Here is a 23,794-nt window from a genome sequence, read left to right as displayed (position 1 = left end):
AGATAGTATAGGAATTTTAGAATGTAACATTACTCCTTTCCTTCCTGTATGTATTTGGCAATCTAATGGTCCTGTTGTCATACGGTGCCTAAGATAGTGCCCAATAACACATACGTGGCAAAGTGAGCCAGGATAAGCACAGTAAACATTTCAGATTAAAATCAATTCATATTATCTTGAGGACTCTGGCACAATCATAATTTTTTTTTTAGGACAGATGAGAATATTTAATATGAAATTTTAAGTCTTCATTGCTTTGCTCCATGAAAAGATTTTTAAAAATCTGAACAAATTATAACAACTATTCTCATAGGAACTAAAATCTCTTCTGGACTTTTTAATAACATCACAATAAAAATCTTTTAGCTAAGGCATTATTATAAATAATTCCTGGAAAATCCTATAATATAACTGAAATAAAATATAAATTATCAATTCTTTTTTTAAAGGGGAGGAGATTTACTTTTTTGAGGAACCTCCATGGTGTTTTACAAAGAAGACATACAATTTGCCAACAGACACGTGAAAAGATGTTCAACATCACTAATCACCAAGGAAATGCAAATCAAAGCCACAATGAGATGATACCTGACACCTGTCAGAGTGGCTGGAATCAAAAGACAAGAAATAAGAAATGTTGGCGAGGTTGTGAAGAAAAAAGAACCCTTGTTCACATAATTTTTTAAAAAGTTAGTTCTTAGGTTTTGCTGATGACCCAAGGACATATTTAATCTTTGCCTTATCTTTGATCTTGACTCAAATAACAGCACAAGAGCTGGTCTGATGATTTTTGTTTTGCTTTGTATATAAGGCTATTCTTCATTAGACTAAGCAGTCAGTCTTTCAATAACATCTACCATTTCCTGAGTCAGTATCATACAAACACACTAAAGTGAGGAGCACCAGTTGTGAGAACCACTCTGGTATGGAACAGTTAAAGCTGCACCTGCACACCAATAAGTATTGGACATTTGGGCAGCCTTCTCATGCTGAGAATTCGAATCCTAAAATATGTCCTTTCTCTGGTAATGAAGGACCTTAGCTTTAAATAACTTTTTAAAGGAAACTGATGTTTCTTATATATATGTATAATATTGAAGTGTCTCTACAAAATGTTTAATTTGTTTCTTTCTTTTACATCGATGAGTAGTGTTTTAACTCAGTGGGGAGAATAAGAGAAGCATGGATAAAGTAGTGCAAAACATTGGTGGTTTATATTGTATATATTTTTCTTTTACCACTCAATTATCTTACTAATCTTACTAATAGAGCATATTAAACATCTTGAATCAATCAGGATCTCCAGGGAAATAGTATATGGAATTGTATATGATTAACTCTATTTTTCAATGAACTAATATAATTTGGGCATCTGCAGTAGCATCATTGATGGTCATCTGATAATTAGCTCTATTGCATGAACTGAATGTTTGTGTTGCCTCCAACACCAAAATTAATAGATTGGATACTAACTGCTAGTGTAATGATATTAAGAGGTAAGGCCCTTGAGAAGTAATTAGGTGGAGCCCTTCTGAGTGGGATTGATGTTCTGATAATAAATGAAAGAGATGAGAATTAAAATTAAAAAAAATAAAAATAAAATGTGATTCTGTCTTAAGAAGAAGAAAGAAAAGAAGGAAGGAAGGAAGGAAGGAAGGAAAGAAAGAAAGAAAGAAAGAAAGAAAGAAAGAAAGAAAGAAAGAAAGAAAAGAAAGAAGAAAAGAAAGAAAGAAGAAAGAAGAAAAGAAAGAAGAAAGAAAGAAAGAAAGAAAGAAAGAAAGAAAGAAAGAAAGAGAAAGAAAGAAAGAAAGAAAAGAAAGAATCTTTCTTTCCACCATGTGAAATTAAAATAAGAAGACAGCTCTCCCAACTCAGAGTGTTCTCACCAGATGCTGGATCTGCTGGCACCTTGACCTAGGACTTACCAACCTCCAGAACTGAGAAATAAATTTCTATTTAAGTGCTCCAATTTATGATCTTCTGTTATAGCCTCCGAACTGTCAAAGCCACTTGTACAAAGGCCTTCCCCTAACCCCAAGATATTAGGGACATAAGGAGCTGCAGGATCTGGATCTTGGTGCTACTTCATATTCACAATGCTCTAGTAGCTTTCATAAATATTAGAGTCTTGTGCCAAAAGCATGGGTGTAGCCAACTGACTTTTCAATATTAGTTTTAAAAAATCGTGTTTACTTTGATTCATAAACTCTTCTTCAAATGTGAACTATCTGACAAGGTTTATTTTTTAGCTATATATATTTTGTTGTTGTTGTTGTTGTTGTTGTTGATGTTGTTCAATAACTAAGTTCCATTTAAACTGAATTTGTGACTACTGATAGCTCCAAAGATGCCTTGGGAAGTCTGAAACAACTTTCTGTAGAGAGTCTATTCCAATGAGGCTGTCATTATGATGTGATGTTTAGTGATATAAGTCAATTAGTTCCAAAGAGTTCATTAAGTTTAAACGTAAGTAGAAGATTCTGGATTTAAAAAATCACACTGCAAGCTATTGCTTTGCCTCCACTCTATCAAATGTGTTAATAAACAATTGTTCTAAGAGAGTCTGTGGCACATAATAGACTCCACTGCCAGCTGCAATTTTGTATTTATGATTGCTATGAGTGTCACGTCCTTGGATATAAGGATAGAACCTTAAAATTGATTGCCAGAAATCCTATGCAAATTCCTAAAAAGAAGAAAACAATCTGCTGTATTACATAGGTCTGATATTATATAGTTGATTGAGAATTAAATTCTGAGAAACATACTAATGCATTCTAATTGGCTAATTCACTTTTCTGAGCCCATCAAAGTCGATTTCTTTTGGTCTTGAATTCTCCTGAAGGTTCTAACAATTATAAAGGAGTGTATCGTGTCACATAAAACACGCCTGTTGTGTGGTGGTGGAGACATAGCTCTGGGGTGTAGAGTTTTGTACTTCACTTCCTTCAAATTATAAAGAAGAGATACAGATTTTGGTTACTTCTGTTGATATCTTATTGTAAATCATAGAAAAGCTAGAAAACAAGAGATTCATTCAGCAGATTCAAGAAGTGTAACCTCACTCACGGGTATTCATATCAAGTAGAAACTCCAGTGATCCAGTGGCAATGTGTGTCCCCTTTGTGCCCAGGTTCTTGATCACACCTCTTCGAAGAATGAACAGGTAAAGTTTCCTTAAGCCATCAGGGTGTGCTGAGTCGTGCCAATCAGGGCTTTGGTCACATATCTGTCTACCTATTAGGTTAATGTCCAAGTGCTGATAGTTCTTTTTTGCTGACATCTGGGATCTGAGGTCTTAACTGCCCCTTGCCTATAAGAGTGACAGGTACTTTATGGTTAATTTTCTTATTTTAGGCTGTTCTGCAGAAGTCGTATCTGCAAAGGCTGCAAAGCTGGGTACTAGTGTGGTCCTCTCTAAACTGCAAAACAGGATGTCAGTGCTGGTTTATTGGAGCTGCCCTGACTCCACATTTCCTTGCTGGGGACCTGGCCTTGACACCCTAACTGTCCAACTAACTCCTAACACCACCTATGAGCCTGTGGTCAGGCAGTCAGCCTCACGCACCTCTTCATGTACCATCCTTCCTTTAGTGAATCTACTTCTTTGCTTCTGAACTAACTTGTCTCTGGCTTTTCTTTCTCAACCTCTCCTTCTGGTGCTTTTTCTGTAGCTTCTGCTTCTCTGCTACTAAAAGTAACCTGTATGACAGGTCAGGTCAACATGCTTTCACAGAAGACATCAGCAAAGGTCCACAAAGACAAATGTTTCCATCTGTCTGGACTGCTAACAAAATACAACAAGTTGAGTGGCTTATAAAGAGAAACTAATTTCTCACAGTTCTAAGGCTGAGGAGTCCACGGTCAAGGCACTCACACGGTTGCTTTCTGGTGACGGCCTTCTTAATGGTTCATAACTGGCCTTCCTGCGTGTCCTCACATCATGGAAGGGGCTTACACACTCTCTGGGTTCTCTTTAAAAGAGCACTCATCCCCTTCATGAGGGCTCCACCTTCAGGACCTAAGCAGCTTCCAAATGCCCCACTTACTAATCCCATCTTCTTTGGAGGTTAGGATCTCAAAATAATATTGAGGGGACATAAATATTCAAACTATAGCAGCAATTATTTCTAGCACATCAAACTCATAGAAAGTGACTGACAGATTGGGAGAGAAATATTTTGATAAATAAAAAATATCTTGATAACTAAACATTGATGGAATATTTAAAATATACAAAGAGCTCCTGTAAATCGACAATAACAACCAAAATGACAGAAATAAATATAGTACAAATGGAGAAATAAAATATTAAGAAAACAGAAATTTTAAGAAAACAGAAATTTTAGATGGAGAAATCCACATGACTAGCCTTACTAGTAATTAGAGAAAGAAAAACTAAAATTAACAGAAAGGACTCTTTACCGATCAGATCGGCAAAAGATTAAAAAAAAAAGTTGTTTTAAATGGTTGATAATACCAATTATTGGTAAAAATGTGGGATAATGGGAATCTTATGTAGTGCTGGCAAGAGTGCAATAGAGTGAAGCTTTTATATAATGAAATCTATCACCATTTAGGGAAATCAAGTATTTGTAAATTTTATCATTTTACCAAGGCTACTCCTCAGTATGGGTGCCAGAGGGAATTTTGCCTGGGTCTCTGAGGTTGTTCATAAAAGGCTATCCATTGTCATGAAATTTCAGTAGTTGAGATTTAAAATCAGCTGGGTATCCGTAAATAGGCAAGTGGATGAATAAAATTTGGTAGATGCATAAAATTGAACAAATGCAGGGAAAACTATTCAAAACATTCAAACATGAAACAAAACTAGTTAAACAATTTCTCTTCTTTGCTATTGTCTCCTAAAAAGTTGAAGCTGAAAATACTTCTTGGCCCTTAAAATATTGTTTAATGTCATAAAGGACAAGTAGATTGAAAAAAAAATTACAAATTTTATTCTCTTTCAGTGAGGCAAATGGCAAATGCCACTCAATATTCTAAAGTTCAATATTCTGATCCATCAAAATAAAAACTTGCAAAGGTGTACAATAGGCCATTGCTATGAAATTTATTTTCATTTTTTAGTGAATCTAAAAAATTATTTCATAGGCAGTCAACCCATTCTGACTGCACCAAAAGACAAATTGAAAAATAGCGCATATTCATTCATTTTAGTCCTATTAAAAAAAAAAAAAAAGGTGAATTGGGGTATTACAGTAATTTACCTGAAATACAAAATGTTTAAGTGGCTTTTGCCCACTGGACCAAAAGCCCCAAGTCAAGTATCTCTTGGACCATGCAGGCACAATAACTGAGAGGCTGTATATTGCTATGACATTTATGTGTATAAGGTGGCCAATTTCACACTTGCACAGCTCCATTGGTAAGAGGCATTTGTCCATATTTGTTCATCCCTCCGTCATACTAGTGAGAGGAAGCTGTTTAACATCTAGAAAACAGCATGCTGCAGATTATTCCAAAGTACTTTCGGCAGAATGTAGGACCAGGCAAAATTTTGAAGTAGGAAATGGTCTTTGCTTTCAAGAGTTCTTTCCACTTCCATTCTTTTGCTGCCTGTATCACCATCCCATTCACTTGTCCTGTTTATTCCCTCTACCTGGCATCTTTGACCAATATCATGTTTTTTTTTTAGGTTTGAGTAGGCACTGGGGAAAACTAAAACGGGAGGTCTTCTTAGCTAAGAAATTGAAATTGCCACTCAGCTTCCAGCCCCAAGGCACAAAACTAGCTTTAGGGTAGAGGAGGAATCAAGACATGATGGAGGGTAGGTCTCACTGGTTTGATGACTGCTGAGAAGTGGATAAATTACCCTCTGGAAAGTCCAGCAAAGAATGAGTATGTCCCAAGAGTTGAAGGACCATGGTAATGGCAAATTCAGAAGTAGGCAATGTACAGACGCTCAGGTCAGCAAGCTAGGAATCAACTTTTCAACTTTCAGCAAGCTAACAGAAATAAGATCCAAGTCACAGACCAGCGGAAGGAAACATGGCAATCAGAGTAAGACCGGTCAAAGCAAAACATGATAACAATCTACTGGCCGTGTATTTCAGGTAAATATTAAGAAATATCAAGACTGAGTGTCATCACTGAAAACTAACTTATTAATCAGGTAAACACAAAATATATGAAGTCTAAAATACATATTGTTGCTATGGAATTTACTTCATTACCGAATGTATAAACTGTTCTATGTAAGCTTGACAAGGAGAAATGCCATTGGACTTAAGTACTTTGAATTAGTGATTAGAAATGAGACCAAAAAAAAAGGTGAGACATTAAAGTATTGATTGAAGTTTCCCTTTCCATACTAAACCAAGGTCATGATTATTTCTAAAGTGCTGATTATCTTGAATTTACAGTCCAGGGTCAAGGAGGCTAGTTCTGTGGACTACCAATCAGTCAGAGCTTCAGAACCAATAACTGATAAGATGTTCTATTAAAATGACTTCCAGATATATTTGCATTTTAATAAGAGGAATCTTCAGTACTCTAGAAATTAATCTTTAAAGTTGAAACTATCAGGAAGTGATGAAGATATTTATGAGCAAGAAACCTTATCAAGGTACTCGATACGTATAAAGCACAGATAACCACTCTCTTAAGTGGAAAGTTAAGTTTGTCACACATCTTAATATGTAAGAACAAACAGAATTGAAGATTTCCCTTATATTCAATCATTCTATCACAATCACACAGAAAATTTAATACCAGCTCTTCATCATATTTGAACTAAAGTCTAGCTCAGATGCCACTTTTCCGTTGTCTTTTTTTTTTTTTTTTTTTTTTTTTCCGGCGTACTTAAACTAAATTGTTCCCTCAATTCTGTATAATTTTTATAATATTCTTATATTATCCTGTGCTGTAATTATACTCAGATGTTAGTATCTCCAGCCAGAATATGATCATTTTTGAATATAAAATTTTAGACGATTTTTTCTGCTTTTTTAAATAAGTGGTTTGCAGTTCTCCAAAGGAAACCAAGAAACAAAACACCTCTGATTTGTTACATTTCCCGATTTCTGAGATATAAATATTCCCACCATGACACATATTGAGTAACGAACCTGACTTCACTCAAGCTGAATATAAAGGTGAGAGGAATGTACACAGTTGGCCCTTAAAGAGTCTGTAAGATCTGGCGTCTTCAGGCTTCAACTCTTTGGATTTGAATATTGGTTCAAATACTTACAAGCTATGTGATCTTGGTCAAAAGATTTGTAATGAAGATAATTATAGCTTTTCTATCACAGGATTGCTGTGTGGACTGAATGTGTTCATAGGTTTGAAGTAACTAGCATAGTACCTATCACATAGTAAGCAACTCAGAGTTGTTAACTAACTATTTTACTTCCATATTATAATTAGAGAGACATCTAGGAGTCATGCACAGTAGAGATCCCCTGTTTTGATTACAAGAGGTTTAGAATAATTGATTAAGTAGGAATGGGGATTTTAAAGGAAGTCCCTTTCTGAGAAGAGTAGAAATACATATTTTTGAAAGTGTTTAACCAGAATCATGAAAGTTTTTTTTAATAGAATATAGATTCTGCTGCTATATCAAATATAACAAATAATGGATTAATTTACAAGAGAAAAGCTCACTTCTTTTTTACCTAATAGCCTAAAGTTATGTAATCCAGGCTTGATGTGATAGGGTCCCAAGTGCATTCCATTTTCTGCCCTTCTTCAAACGAAGGTCTTGTCTACATGGTCTAAGGTGGATCACTACTAAATTCAGTAGAGAAGCTCCAAGAAGTCAAGTCAAGAAGTCAAGATGGAGAAGATGTGTCATGAGTGCACTGTGGAGACCCACAGCACGACCTGTGTCTTTCCACAGTGTCAGCTCTATTCAGTCATAAAGCAAAGTCAAGTCACAATTATAAAGCAGGGCCAGGATTCCAAATGCAATGACATTTCCCCGTGTGGTTAAGCTCGGCCTCTTACACAGCACACGCAATGGGACAGAGGACAAGCCACACAACAAACAAGATGACAGGAGGGTGCAGGGAGTTAATGACCCAGATCCGAAGTCAGTCTATGGGTGCACAGTCGAGATAAGACCTCCGTCTGGTCCGGGTCAGCTCTTGGCACTTGCTGCTTCTTACGTTCAAGCAGTGAAGGACCTTGGTTCCATTTGGAGGTGGATGGAGCAGAGCCTTCAGCGGCAGTTGCGTTTTTTAAGTGGTCAGACACAGAAGGGTCAGGTCTCAAGAGCCTGACGGTTGGCTGGCCAAATCCTCTCCTTTTTAAAGGGATTTAATTGGGCTCGAACCCCTGTCCAAGTTGTGCTCTGGTTTTTCCCCTAACCAATTGTAGGGCGTCAGTGTTAGGAGCTGGTTGCACAGTTAGGCAGTCAGGGCCCGGGTTCCCAACAAGGAAGCATGGAGTTGGGACAGTTGAGATCAAACAGCATGGACATCCTGCACCACAGCTTGGACAGGACCACCCTGGCCTTCTGCTTTGCAGCCTGTGCAGAAATGACTTTGGCAAAACATCCTAAAATGAGAATTTTTTTAACATTTTTTTTTTTTATGAGAGACACAGAGAGAGAGAGAGAGAGAGAGGCAGAGACACAGGCAGAGGGAGAAGCAGACTCCATGCAGGGAGCCTGATGTGGGACTTGATCCTGGGTCTCCAGGATCATGCCCTGGGTTGAAGGCAGATGCTAAACTGCTGAGCCACCCAGAGATCCCTAAAACAAGAAAACTAACCACAAAGCATCTGTCACTGTCACAGAAAAGGAGCAGTTAGGACCTCAGCGCCCAGATGTCAGCGAAAAAGGACCATCAGCACATGGACATTAACCCAATAGGTAGACAGAGATGTGACCAAAGCCCTGATTGGCCTGACTCAGCACATCCTGGTGGCTTAAGAGTTCCACAAAAGACCCCACTGAAGTCCCTACACTTGGAAGCTCATAGGGCAACCCTCCTGGACTCCCCTCCGTCTCTAGGAGCTCAATGAACTTTGCTTTGGTGCCCACCACTCTTCATCTGGGCTCCCTCTTCATTCTTCGAAGAAGCATGGCCAAGAACCTGGTACTTGAGGCGACACCAAATCCTGGAATGTCAGCTGGTTCTGGACTCCTAGCTGCAGTACCTTAACCGCTTGCGTCATTGGCTGACACAGGCCCCTGCTTGACATGAGGGGCTCCTTTCTGACCTCTGCCAAGTGCGTACATCAGCTCCACTCACAGCTCATTCATTGATAAGAACATATTTCCAAGGGCAGCTGCGTGGCTGCGATGTAGTCTGAGACGCATTGGCTTTGTTCTGGGGCAGCTGTGTGTTTAGCTAAAATGCAAAGTTTCTAATACTAGGGAAGGAAAAGGAGGATGGATAGGAGGGCAAAAGAAGACGTCTTTGCCAGGTGTGTGAAGCATCTGTGACGCCTTCCTATTGTTCGTGGCTCATGTGGGGGTCCATGAAATGTGAAAGGGTATGGGATCCTCTAGAAGACCATCCAGATAGACACGAATAGCCTAATTCGCCTTATTTCCTTTCCATAGGACCTTCAGAACCATGGTGATCCCTGGTTGTACTGTTTTAGGTACAATCATCATTTTGCTTCAGTTGCTATTGTAGCTGTAAATGCGATTTATACGTCCTGGGTTGATAACGGAGCTAAATGCATGCAGGTGAAGTAGGAGTTCTCACGGCTCAGGAAGTGATGACCCTTATCACGGGCATAATCCAGCCGCTGAATTCAGGCACGTGAGCCATTAGCAGATGTTCCTTTTGGCTCTCCTTAGCCTTACTTTTATTTATTTATCTTTTTTACAGTGCCAAAGATCACTATCTCCAAGGAGACGCCCCAAATAAGGAAATAAGATCCACAGAAATTCATCCATAGAGTATGTGCATTTTTTCCAGTCATGACATGAGAGGAATATCCTGCGTGTTTCAGAATATACAGCTGGAGGCGATGTTCCGTGGTACCTGAATTTAAGATCTTGAAAGCACGATGTAGCTTGCCTGAGAACCAGTGTCAGGATGCGGTGCTGCTCTCAGACAGGGGAAGGACAACAATAAACCTCGACTGGTAATTTATTTTTATTTTATTCTACTCTGAACATTTCTTAGACTCGTTTTTTTAAACCCAGGCTACGTCAAAGAATGTCTTTGAAAATAATCATCCCCCTTTATTAATCAGTAATAGCCTCAAAACGTAGGATTTGTTTACAGTTAACCAATTATTTCAGAAACGAGCTATTAGCCATGCGGATCATACAATGAATAAAAAATAATTGTTCCGAGATTAAAAGACACTGATAACTTCATTTTTTAAATTCATGATCCTCCAAATCTTACTACCTCTCATAGGCTCTAAAACTAACGATCGGATGTTACCATTTTGAGACCAACCGAAAGGAGGACCATCTAAATCGCACCCTCCCACCCACCCCCCGCCAGTCCCAGTGATTTTTCTCTATTCTCCTGGAGCTCTAGGGAGATGGGAGGAGAGAGCAAGTGCTCTAGGATCAGGGACTTTGGGGTCTGACCCCTGACCTCACTCTTCCGTGGCGTCGTGACCTTGGATGATAGGCTTGGCCTTGTGTCTTTCTCACTCTTGGTCACCGTTCACGTCCTCCTGTGACCCTCGGGTCCCTCTGTTCCGTGTGGGCTCGCTCAGGAGGAGGGGTGCCTCATGTCCGCAGAGGCCTGAAACTGTGAGTAACCCCTCAAAGAAGAAGAATACAAAACTATATGCACAAAATCAGGTAAGAAAGCAAGTACTGATTCACATTGAAACCACACTAAGTCATGCATTTTAAGAACACAGAGGACGGGGTCTTTTTTATTATTATTATTCAAAAAATTAAAATGTTTTATGGGTTTGCTCTGAAGAACACTTTCTCTACAAAAATTCTACACGTCCATAAGCTTCCGATTGCAATGCATTTGTTTGTTTTAGTATTTATATAAATTCCAGTTAGTTAACGTACAGTCATAGGAGCTTCAAATATACAAGTCAGTGAGTCAACATTTCCTTGTGAACAAACTGATGGCTACCAGAGGGCAAGGGGGGGGGGGTTGGTGAGGTAGGTGATGGGGACTAACGAGGGCACTGGCCGTGACGAACATCAGGTGTTGCGTGGAAACCTTGAATCAAAAATAAATAAATAAATAAATAAATAAATAAATATAAAAATTTTAAAAAAATAAAAAAGAATAAAATAAAACGAAACCTTGAATCACTAAATTGGACACAGGACAAATTCTTAAAGAAATGTTCACGACAAATGCCACAAATATCACCAACTATAGGGGGGGAGTAAAAGCATATTTTTGTGTTAACTGTGTCTTCAGTGTTTCTCCCTTACATTATCCCTCCTGCACACTTTTCATATGGAGGGGATTTCAATAATAGCATCCTCTCTACAGAGCATAGAAAGAGAATTCTGTCTTTATTCTTGTGCGGTTGAACAGCACATAATTTTATTTCTACCTATATAAAGGGTTTAGAAAAGTGTCTTTCGGGGCACCTGGGTGGCTCAGTGGGTGAAGCACCTGCCTTCAGCTCAGGTCGTGACCCCAGGGTCCTGGGATCCAGCCCCACCTCAGGCTCCCTGCATCAGGGAGCCTGCTTCTCTGCCTGTACTCCCCCTGCTTGTGCTCGCGCTCTCTCGCTCTCAAATCAATCTATCTATCTTTAAAAAAAAAGGAAAAAATAAAAAATTTCTTTTGATCTCACAAATTTGGGGGCTGGGTTGGTATATATTTAAGACTGTTGGTGAAAAGAAGCAGCAGGCCCCAGCGGGAGGCCCCCAGTGGGGCTCCACCGAGCACAACACCCACACGAATGGCAGCGCCAGCCTCGACTCCCAGGTTAGGCCCAGGGACTCCATCCCCAGGAGGAGAAGGAGGGCACCCCAGGGGAAGGCGACCTTTTCTGAAACACGCCTTTTCCTTTCCTTTGTAGTGACTTCCTTGCCCCCAGCCGGCCTCTGCCCCTCCAAGCCTCCGTGTGCCCTCTTCTGGGCCCCCTGCTAGTGGGCGCACCCGCTTAGGGATGAGGGAGAGAAGCGCAGGCCGCCTGCGTGCCTACCCAAGGCTCCGCTCCTTGAGGCCCTCAGGGGAAAGAGCGCGGGTGGGGCTCAGGCCTCCAGGACAAGATTTGGACCCTTTTCCAAAGACGGATGTCGGTACTTTGACCTTGCTGCTTTCCTCGGTTGCCCTAAGGATTTGACTTTTAAGAAACCTCCATCCGTCCTGTGGGGCCCAAGCTTACACCCCAGGATAGCAGCGCCCCCAGCCTGGGTGCAGGTGTCCTTGCTCTCTGCGCCCCGGTCCCCCCAGTGGCCTCCCCGCCCCGGGTCCCCCCACAGGTGTCCCTACCCCCCCACCCCACCCCCACCGCCCCGGGGACACCACCGCCCGTCGGGAGGGAAAGGGAGAGAGCCGGGAGGAAGAGTTCATGGTGAGCTGAAGGGGGAAAGATGTCAGATTCGAAGGCGAAGGCCAAGCAGGAATTCTTGGCACATCTTTGGTGCTAAATGGTGGTTTGGGTAAAGCTGGGGCACAGGCCCAGGGGGAGAGGAGGGGCCATTGTGCACCTGCCGGGTGGAGGGCAGAGGGTGCAGGCCCCTGGTGTTTGGGAACAGTTTGGGGGCCGGGGGCGGAGGCTGAGGGGCCACTACCCTGGGAAGAGCTCCTGATCGTCGTCTAATGGGCCCTGAGTCCTGGGCGCCTCTGGAAGCACCTGCACCAACAGGTGCAGTCTGCCGCCTCGGGAGGCTCCTTCGGCGGGTGCAGGCCGCCTTGGGGAGCTCCTTCAGCAGGTGCAGGTCGCCGCCTGGGGAAGCTCCTTCGGCAGGTGCAGGCCGCCACGTCAGGCCACGGGCTGCACGAGCTGGGCCCAGGCTCCTGGCCTGCCCCTGCCCGTGGTGGCCGCTGTGGGCTGTCGCCCCTGCTGTCACGCACTGGGCCCCCCGGTTCCCATAGGACAGGAGCGGGTGCTGTCACTGGGGCCCACCCTTCGCCAGCCTGCAAGTAGGCAGCACCCGGTCCCCACCGCGGCCGTCGCGAGACCGCGGGGCCTGTTCTCCAGGAGCAGCCTGACCAGGCCGCGCCCAGGGCTCCAACTGCCTGCCTGCTTCTGCCAGTTAATGGGAACTTAAGTTTTTTGATTCTTCTCACACCTCTGTAAGGAGTCCCTGCACTAAAATATATATTTTTAAAGATTTCATTTATTTATTTGACAGAGAGAGAGAGAGAGAGAGAGAGAGAGAACCTAGGCAGGGGGAGCAGCAGGCTGATGCCAAGGGAGAAGCAGGGCCCCCGCCGGGCAAGGAGCGGGATGCAGGACTGGGTCCCACCTCGAGGTCATGGCCTGAACCCAAGGCAGGCGCTTCACCGACGGAGCCCCCGGACGCCCCCTCACTAAAATACCTGAAATCCTCTAAGCTGCAGTCTATTTCCAGCAGCTTCCTGAGGATACAAGGTACTTCTATCTTCTTCAGCATCTGTTTCTTTATCTATAAAATGGGCCAAATATCCATCTCATTGGTGGGCAGCAAAGAGGACAGGAGACAGCGTGTGCACAACGCACGCCCCCCCTCCCCCCATCTGTACCACTGATTCCTTCAAGCTCACAGCCACCGAGGAGCCCCTGCTCCCAGGACAATCTGGCGCCTGATGAGGTCTCCCCATCTGATGGGGATCTGCAGCCCAGGGGGTGCAAGACTTCGCCTGGGGCAGAAGCAAGGAGCTGGAAGGTTGTTGAATGTGATGTGAAGAAGCCAAAGGGGGGACAACCAGAGATAGCTGGCCTTGAGGCCGGCCGGGGTGGGGATCCAGTTCAAGGGGGATTGCATAGGGAGGGGGTGGATGGAAACGTATGGAATTTCCTTTTATGGTACCAGGTAACCCCTTGGGCAGCTAGGGTGTGTGGCTGTCTTGAGCTGGGTCCTCCCCTGGGCCCGCGTTCAGCCGGGGCATCAGGGTGGGCCCTGCTACCTCGCCGGGGCTTCCACGGCTCAAGCTGCTGGTCTAGAGGCCTCTGCAGCCGCCACCCAGCGCTTCCCACACGGTAGATAAAAGATCCCAGTATCACCGTGAGATTCCTGCAACCATGCCTCGGTGGGGTGATGCAGCAGACGTGAATCCTCAGAAAATATTCAAAGCCATGCAGAATCGAAGCTCCATGTTTATCATTAGCCAGTGTCTCCACAAGTGCATTCTCAATAAATATAATAATGATAATAGAGAAGAAAAGAAACACACATGTTGGAAGATGGAAGTGAGCTCTGCCAAGTAGCAGAGACTGCACAGGCCCGGGTGGGCAGCCAGTGGCAGGAGGGCCCGGTGGGCAGCCACCCACGGAAAGGCCCACGCCGCCACGTTTGGTTGTGGTTTATTCATTGTGGTTGGTATCCGCAAGGCCTAACTTCTCCATCCATCAGCTAACTCCCCCCTCTCTCTTTGTCTTTATTTTCTCTCTCTCTCTTTTTTTTTTCTCTTGATTACTTTCTAGGGAAACCCATGCTGGCAAATCCACCATGGCCTGGATTTCTTCCAGGGAGCTTGATGTTCACCAGAAGTGGCTCAGGCCTTTAGGAGAGGCCAGGCCCTGCCCCCAGGACCTCTGCTTTGGCGACACATGAACCGCTGTGCAGAGCACAGCAAGCTCGCAGCGCAGCCCCCATGACCTGTGTCACCCTCAGGCCGCAGAATCCCTAGACTGTTGCTGCCTGCTTGCAAAACCCACAGGCCCCACCTTGGGCCAGGTTGCTCATTCCGAATCAAGTCTGAACCCTCGCAGTCATCCTCCCAGCCCACAGCTAGTTCTGACTGTTCCTCGTGCAATGTCATAAAGATGAGGGTCAGCGTCCAGTGAAATGTCGTGCGTGTCCCTGTGTGTGGGCGCCTGTATTGCTTTCCCTCTAGACATCCTCTGGGGCAAATGGGGAGCTGGGGTGTTAGCCTCTCAAAGATCAAGGTACTTATTTTTAATTGACAAAAAAAAAAAAAAAAAAAGGTAGGTAAGGAGAAGAAAAGGGAAAAAAATCTTGAAGGGAAAAAGAGAAGTTTCATTTGAGTGCAGATAGGGAGTGTTGCCATGGGAACCCTGCTCCAAGTGTGAAAAAGAACATCCGTCCGCCTGTTATTGGGGAGTCCATCATGCACTGGCAGCTGCAGGAAACCTGCTCTGATTAGTGCAAAATTTTAATTTTCCAAAGGGATTGAGTCTGGATGAATGGTTTTAATAGTGATAAAGCCCCCCCCCGCCCCCAAAAAAGTGATAGTCATTATCTAAAACTCTGGTCCTGATGACAGAATGCTCTCTTATCTCCTCTAATCAGCGTCATTTTCCAAATGCCTCCTGTGACTGCTGTAGAGGACAGACAAGAACACATCTGAGGACGCAGAATCCCTCTATAATCTCTTTATTTGTTGTTATTTGTCTTTGGCCAACTCCACGCCATACATAACATTCATATCAAGTTCTTCAGACTCCCTAGGAGAAGTTCTGCATTGTAGTACAAAGGGGAGGGGGGGATTTTACTGTCTGAAATCTCTACAAACAGAAAGTGACCAGAGGTTGAACCTTAGGCTCTGTATCAGCTCACTTTGGCAAGGCATTTGATATGTTGGGGAGAACACTGTCAATGCCCAATTTCTGTTGACAGAAATAAGTTTGAATAATTGCTCCTTCATAGGCAGCAAACACAATTCCCCGCTGAGGCGCAGGTCAGGGGAGTTGAGAATGGGGACTGCAGAGCCAGTTGCCTGGGTCGAACCCTGCTTCCCCATTTCCTAGCAGCGTCTGACCTTGGACAGGTTACTTAACCTCCCATCAGCCCATTTTCTTCATCTTTAAAACAGAAATTCGGGTGAGAGCGATGCCCAGGAGATCAAAAGTTCTAATGGCAAACTCCTGCAATGCACCAAATGGTGAATATTTTGGGCTTCCTTAGACCTGGGGTCTCTGTGGCAGCGAGGCAACCCCGTTACTGCAGTGTAAAAGCCGCAATAGACTGTATGAAAACTGATGGGGTGCTTATGTCCCAATAAAACTTTATTTACAAAAACAAGCAACAAGCAGTGGGGTTGGGTTGGCTTCCTGAGATGTAGTTTGTCACCCAATGGTTTAGTACATAAAATGTTTCAAATAGCACCTAATTTGTAAGTGCCAAATAAGGCCTTAACTAGAGGAGTTGCCCAGCTGATTTTTGTTGTTGACTTAGTTTAAAATGAAGACAGTACTTTGAAATCATCAATACACCTTCAATATCAGTAACTCCATTGAGGCATGTTTAATTCAGGAAGGAGGGCAGCCTGGGTCGCTGAGCGGTTTAGCGCTACCACCTTCGGCCCAGGGCGTGACCCCAGGGTCCCGGGATTGGGTCCCACGTCAGGCTCCCTGCATGGAGCCTGCTTCTCCCTCTCCCTGTGTCTCTGCCTCTCTCTCTCTCTCTCTATGTTCTTCTCATGAATAAATAAATAAAATCTAAAAAAAAAAAAAAAAAGAAAATTCAAGAAAGAATTTTCAGGGCCCGCAAATAACTCCAAGTTTGAGCTCCTCTGTACCATAGAAGATAACACTCCGAGGAAATATTAGTGTGGGGATACCTCGACTGCAATAAGCGTGAGCAGTACAGTCTGCCTGTTACAAAACAAAGGAATTGGATAATTAAAATGTGATGAGTAGGATAAGTTGCTCTGGAAAGATGTTTAATGTCCCTTTGTATTAAAGGTATGACGTCAAAAAGCAAAAGTAAGGTGGGCAGCAATAGAAACGTCCGTTGAACTGAGATGGAATCGAGACTTTGAAAAAAAAAGTCATATTTGCTGTAGGAGGAAAGTATCATTAAACTGTGATCGCAGCTGATTATACAAAATAAGATTTTAATGTCACTGATAATTCTACGTGTACTTGCCTTTCATAATTAAAATATGGAAACCACTTGAAATTGTAAGCATGAAGTGGCAGGTGGTGGAATTTCCACTGCCTATTTCAATAGTGCCAGTGATTTTAGTTGTAGAGCCTCAGGATTTAAAGGCCCACGGTGCCATATTTCCTTCCCCTCTAGGAGCAGAGTTTCGGACTGCTCCATAATTAGGTAATATCCTGGCTGCAGTTTACCAAAATGGTCACGAAATAACTGTATTCCGCAAATTGTTCAACCCCAAATCAACACAGCCCTCTAACTTTCAGTTGCAAATTTACCCATCAAATGTATAAATTGTGTAACAAGAGCAATATTTTAAAAAGAAAATAAGGATTAGCACTAATTAGGGTGTATTATTTCTCCTGGAATGAAATTTATTGATCAGGAAAGACCCCAAATAAACATCTGTAGTGGAAGATTAAATTTTCTTTTTTATCTGGAACAGTTGTTTCTTTGAATAATTTGATTACCAAGCCCCTGGAAACCTATATTCAAATTGATTTAACTAATCATGAAAATGTGCAAAACGTTTAGATGGCTTTGAAGATTTATGCTTCACTCATCCCGTGAGCGTGCACTGCCCAAAGATTTGAAGTCGAGTTCTCTATAAATTGTTTTTAAGTTGAATTTTAGATATTTTCAATGATGTTCAGTTACAATTGTTAAAAAGGAGACGGCAGTCCCAAATGGAGTCACTGATGCTAAAGCCCACCAAGACTTACTATGTAACCTAATTGCAGCTTCAACTACTCCCAGAAATGTGGTTTTGAATCAGCCAACCCCAAATTTCCTAGTCAGCCCTGGGGGGTAATCTACTGATATATCTCTTTCCTTCCTTTTTGGGAGGGCAACCTTGTCTAAAACAATGCATTCTGTGCTAATAATTTCCTTTTTTGTGTGCTCCCCTTCTGCCATTAAAAGCCTTTCCTCTTCTGCAGCTTGATGAAGCTCCTTTCTATTTGTTAGATAGGATCCTGCCTGGTTCACAAATCATTGAATAAAGCCAATTTGATCTTTCAATTTACTCAGGTAAACTTTTATTTCAGGGGTCCCTGGGTGGCTCAGCGGTTCAGTGTCTGCCTTCAGCCCAGGGCGTGATCCCAGGGTCCTGGGATCCAGTCCCACATTGGGCTCCGTGCATGGAGCCTGCTTCTCTCTCTGTGTCTCTGCCTCTCTCTCTCTCATAAATAAATTTAAAAAAATCTTTCAAAAAAAATTTTTTTTTCATTTCATACAATGATGATCATCATGTTGTTCTACATAATAAATTTAGAGCTACCTTTGAAAGCCGGAACACCTGAAAATCATAAATGTCAATTCCTGCCCTGTACTTTTCATCTCTGTGACTTATTTTGTAAATGGAAGCTTGTACCTCTCAATTCTCTTTCTTTCACCCAAATCCCCACCCATCACCCCTCTGATAGCCACCAGGTTTTCTGTGTTGAAGAGCCTGTGTGTTTTTTTGTTTTGTTTTGTTTTTTAGATTCCACATATAAGTGAAATCATATGGTACTTGTCCTTCCTTGTTTGACTTATTTCATTTAGCATTATATTCTCTAGGTATACCCATGACATTTGTCATGGCAAATATGAAAATTTCATTTTTCTTTTAATGGCTAATATTAAAAGAACATATATGTACCACATCTTCTTTATCCATTCATTTATTAATGGACACTTGAGCCGTCCCCATTTCTTGGCTATTAAAAATAATGCTGCAGGGAACAGAGGAGTGCATATATCTTTTTGAATTAATTTTCTTGTTTTCTCTGGGAAAATGCCCAGTAGTGGAATATTACTGGATCATACTGTCGCTCTATTTTTGACTTTTCAAGGAACCTCCATACTGTTTCCCACATCTTTTTCTTACCTGTCAATTTTTGAGTTCTCAGAGTAACCACTAGCTCTAAAGGGAATAGTCCATATTATTTAATTATTTGGGTTTCATAAAGCACAGTTATCTGATGACTAAAAGGCATGGACTACAGAAAGTACCATATTTATGAGCATGAATTTACATCCTGTTTCACCTTGGATCTGTTTATGTCACTTTCACTGATAGATCTCTCTTTGACTCAAGAAAATCCCAGTTTAGGGGCACCTGGGTGACTCAGTCAGTTGAGCATCTGACTCTTGGTTTTGGGTCAGGTCGTGATCTCAGACTGTGAGATCGAGCTCCATGCCAGGCTCTGTGCTCAGTGAAGAGTCTGCTTCAAACTCCCTCTCTCTCTTCCTCTGCCCCTCCCTTGCTCACAAGCTGTCTCTCTCTCTCTCTGTCTCTCCCAAATAAATAAATAAATCTTAAAAAAAAAAGAGAGTCCCATTTAGAAAATAATGCATGTAGATGCCCTAGCTTTCAGTTATTTATTTATTCCCATATGTTGTCAACAAACATTTTGGTACCTACCATGTGCCAACCCCTCTTCTAGGCCCCATGTGTTTTTTGCTTTAGTAAATTCATAAATAAATCTGTATTAATTATTGAAGAGCCCATAGAAGCTTTTACTTCCCCCCGGGCATTAAAGCAACTATTACAAGCTATTACTGCTCATAAGTAACTGCTTTGGCTTCTGACACTGATGGACTTCATTGGCAAGCTAAGTAGTCCTGACTGAAATTAGAAAATTAAACAGAAATAATTGTCACAGTTGGCTGGCATACAGCCCTGGCATCAATATAGCATCAAGGTCTAGAACGAAATTAAAGATTTCCAGCCTTTCATATAGCTGTGAGTTTTGAGCTACCAGGCATTACATATTAATATGAACTTCCACACAGGGATAAAGATAAGGTTGCACTTCTAACACAGAAGCAAATGGAATTAAATTTAACTTTACTAACCAAGACACGATGAAGGCAAAGTTGGAACAGGGTATTTGAAATTGCCTTGTATGGAAATTGAGGTAAGCAGACTGGAAATAATCCAATAAACATTACCTAGCACAACACATTGTCCATTATTGAGCTTCAGATGAATTTCCATATCAGTCTTGAGTGTGCCATGTGTTTCTTCACACGTTGCTTAACCTGATCCTCACAAAAATCTTACGGTGGGTTCAGCCAATGTGATCCCCATTCTACAGATGAGAGAACTAAGGTTTACAAAAGCTAATATATTGACTTTTTAAATGGCGAGAGACTACATCACTCATAGGACGTGCAAGTATACAAAATGTAAATTAAGATACTTTTTTTTTTATCGTCTTCCACATTTAGATGCTCAGAATTAAACCTACTCCTGAAGTAACAGTGCTGCCTGCCCCTGTCTCTGCTCTCCACTCTTCAGGGATTTTACTTCTCCTACCTACCATGATGGGACCAGGCCTTTTTCTTGCCCCATTCCTTTCACTTTCAGTTAGATGCCCAAAAAACGGAGACCATGATCTTGTTAATATCCTAATCACAGAAATGACGTCCCATAACTTCCACATTTTGTTTGGCAGCAGGCAGTCAGTAAATCCAGTCCACACTCAACGGGAGGGTATTAGACAAGGACATGAGTATCGGGAGGCAAGGGCCATGGGACACCACGATGGAGGCTGCCTCCCGTCCCAAACATGCAAATGATTCCAGGGTCATTTCATCCATTGCAAGAAGGCACAGCCCCAGATGGAGAAGAAGCTGAAGTTGGAGGAGTGCCATTGTATGGAAGGTGAAAATTTCCCTTAAAAAGAATGTGCTTCATCTCACAATGGGAGAAATGACAATTCTGCAAGTGTTCTTGTTTCTAAACAAGGCTACCTCTCTTAGACTGTACCAGAGGGAGGGAGAGCCCTGGGGTCCTTTCCTTAAGATGCTGTCAAAGTTTTTGTCAGGACTAATCCGGAGTGACCAGGCATTCAAGGGCTATGAGACCTGAGCAAGAACTATTTACCAAATCTTTTAAATTATATTGCTAAAAACTCGTCACACATTCCATACCCACAAGAGTTTTGAGCATAAATTTAAACTGCAGCACTACAAACCAGGTGAATTAATCTGTCTGTTTTTAACCTGATGCATCCAGGCCCCGGCTAATTTAGAGGACAGTCTTAGTCTTAGGCTAACTGACTTAGCCTTAGTTTAGGGCAAGGGGGCAGGGGAGGGGGGGTGGAGAAAGAAAGGGAAAAGGGGAGGCAAGAAGAGAAACCTTAAAAATAAAGAAAAGCCAATACCTCCACTAACAATACCATAAACATTGTCTTTTTTAAACCAAAAAGATTCATAAAACCACCTTTTTAAAATAAAACATTCCCCCACATGGGCATATGATCTAGCCATAGCTGTATCCACAAAAACGATACTTGTGCCTGAAAATGCCCGTTTTCCACTCTTTCACAGAGCAAAATCCTGTCTTTAAGGCCAAAGCCAAATCCATCTGCTCTAAGGAATTTTTGGTAATGTCGTCCCCAATCCCCCAACCGCGGAATCCAATACTCCATGTGCCTCAAAGTTATTTCCAAAGTTCATCCATACTTCCTGCCTGTTTCTCCTCATTATTCCATTCTTTCCACCGCACTTCTTCTAAGAGTTAATAAGTCTTGAAAATAATATAATCTGAGAATTCATGATGTAATAGGTGATGGAGTGACTACTCACATGATTTCATTAAAAAATCCTATGATTCCACTAATATAAATTTATTTAGTCCTTTATTTTCTGAAGAGGAAAGAAGCTGAGAGGAAAGAACTTGTACAAGGCTCAGATCTAGAGGGTGGTGGCAAATGGATTCAACCTCAGTCAATCTGATTTGAATGAAGAATGATCTAAGACTATATGAGTCTATCAATATTCAATCAGGACGCAGACTCATTCTGTCGCCCAAATGCTAAAGTAGTAAGAACTATTTCAAGAGGACTCAGGTTTCAATCATGCAGGCATAAAAATGAGTTTAAATGTAAATATCATTCATTTCCTTAACAAATCATCGCAAAGCTAAGAAGTGATACCCAGTGGAGCCTGAAGCCAAGGGTGGGTTCTGGGTCTCACACATCAATGTCTGGCACATTGTCAGAACTCAGAATTTGTTTAATACAGCCCCCCCCCCCTTTTTTGGAAACTTTACAATAAGCCACTTCATGATTACAAAAGACCTATATTATTAGTATCTATTTTCGCTAACTAAAAAGTCCAAAGGGGGATTTTTGCTTTTATGAAAAAAAGTGAAAAGTAAAATCGTATTCAACATCTATTTTGCAGCGTGTTTTGCAGAGGACTGACTGTTACAGAGGCAGCGCAGACCCTGAGTGTGAGAACACCCCGCCAGGTCCTTCCCCTGGACCTACACTCAGCATCTCATCAGCAAGCCACCCTAACTTCGAACTGTGTCTGTGAACATCTGTGCTTTACCTTCATTCCTTTTACACATCTATTAACAAGATGTATCCTAAGGTATCAGAAAAGCCTATGAGAGATTATTTTTGGGGTCTGGGAATGCCCAAAAAAGCTTCCATTACAGATTCATGGTGATTGCTTCTTTGCTTTATGCTCTTTTTTGCCTTATGAAAGGTTTCATAGAGACACTTTATGTTCAGACAGCAGGAGAAACATGTACAATCATAAGAATAATTCTTATACACATACAAATAAATATATTTAAACATCCTTTTTTCTTTAAACTTGGCAATACATGGCAGCAAGGGCTTTAATATGTGATTATTGATAGCAATGTAAGGTTTCACATCTAGTTATAGCATATTTGAGTCGTCACATTTATTATATTATGGTATATTTAGGATGCGTACATTTTTTTTTGTTAGTCAAGTGTCAAAATTTCAGAAAAAAAAAGTTTTTACCATTTTAAATTCCTTCTAATAGTTAACCTAAGTTTTGAGCAAAAACTTTTCTAATATATCGGTCAATTATGACAGCCACTATTGGTAAAATAGTGATGAGATGCAATTCCTCCCTTAAAACCAAGTGCACAGAACATCTGTCAGTGATATTCTCTTCAGTGAGTAAAACAAGGACAGTTTTGTGTTTAACGGGGGAAGGGAACTGAGCTTGGGTGGGAGTGATGTGTAGGGACAAGAAGGGAACAAATTCATCTTGAACAAATAGGATCTGAATTGCTTCTGGGAATGTAAAAGGAATTCCCTAGTGGGCAATTGGATCTGTTATTCGTGGAGTGAGGTCTGTCTTGAGATATAGATTTGGACATTAAGGATTCATGACATAATTTTTCATCATTCCATCAATTCATTTTGATATTCAAAATTTTTAAGATAGAATTATAAGTAACAAGCATAAATGGGTATATTTGTGTATTTATTCCTGACCTCCAAGTAATTTGTGTTTTTCTAGTTTTTTTTTTCATAATTAAAATTTGAGGAAAATGATTATCATAGAGTATGGGTCTGTGATAATAGTTTTTAGAGTTATCTATTGCTTCCTGTTGATTATTTTTTAGTTCTTACTTTTAATTTTCATCCATAATTTTCTTTCTCAAGTTTCCTTTACATATTTCACTTGTTCCAAGGGCTGATTTTGACTCTTTAGTCTATTCACATATATTCTCTATTACATCTAAAAATAACGTTTCCACTCTTGCTGTGTCACCATTTCCTTGATATCTTCCTGTTCACTCATTCTTTGTTTATGCTTCCACAATACTTTGTTTTAGCTATGCTTTCTATACAGTCTGAAGTTAGATTGTATTTGCTAACCCATTTTGGCATTTTAACGTATTTGAGTGTTTTTTTTTTTTTTTTTCTGAGTTGATGTATTCAGGCTTACTTCTGTCATCTTTTATTATGCTTATTGTTTTCTTGCCAACGTGTTTTAATTTGTGAACTGTCTTATTCCATTAGATCTATGCAGAATTGTGATAATGGACATTATAAAGAAAAAAAATGCAAGACCTTCCACTGATTATCCTCTCCATTTTAATTTCTAGCT

General features: G+C 41.5%; 2 long non-coding RNA genes across 2 annotated transcripts in view; one reads left to right on the top strand and one right to left on the bottom strand.

The window, feature by feature from the left end:
* The window catches only part of LOC144283581 (uncharacterized), a 56,473-nt gene extending 48,629 nt beyond the window's left edge, over positions 1-7,844 (bottom strand). The window contains exon 1 of the long non-coding RNA XR_013352130.1: positions 7,638-7,844. This is a non-coding gene — a long non-coding RNA (uncharacterized LOC144283581). The remainder of the gene's footprint in view (positions 1-7,637) is intronic.
* A 106-nt stretch (positions 7,845-7,950) lies between these two features.
* On the top strand, positions 7,951-22,402 carry LOC144283579 (uncharacterized). The gene is made up of 3 exons (XR_013352128.1): positions 7,951-9,195; positions 9,807-10,065; positions 22,097-22,402. It is a non-coding gene; the product is annotated as an uncharacterized LOC144283579 (long non-coding RNA).
* The last annotated feature ends 1,392 nt before the right edge of the window (positions 22,403-23,794 follow it).

The sequence above is a fragment of the Canis aureus genome, chromosome 14 (genome assembly GCF_053574225.1).
Source record: "Canis aureus isolate CA01 chromosome 14, VMU_Caureus_v.1.0, whole genome shotgun sequence".
In the NCBI taxonomy this organism is placed as follows: Eukaryota; Metazoa; Chordata; class Mammalia; order Carnivora; family Canidae; genus Canis; species Canis aureus.
Note: the sequence above shows the minus strand (reverse complement) of the source record. Positions and strands in the feature narration are given on the sequence as shown.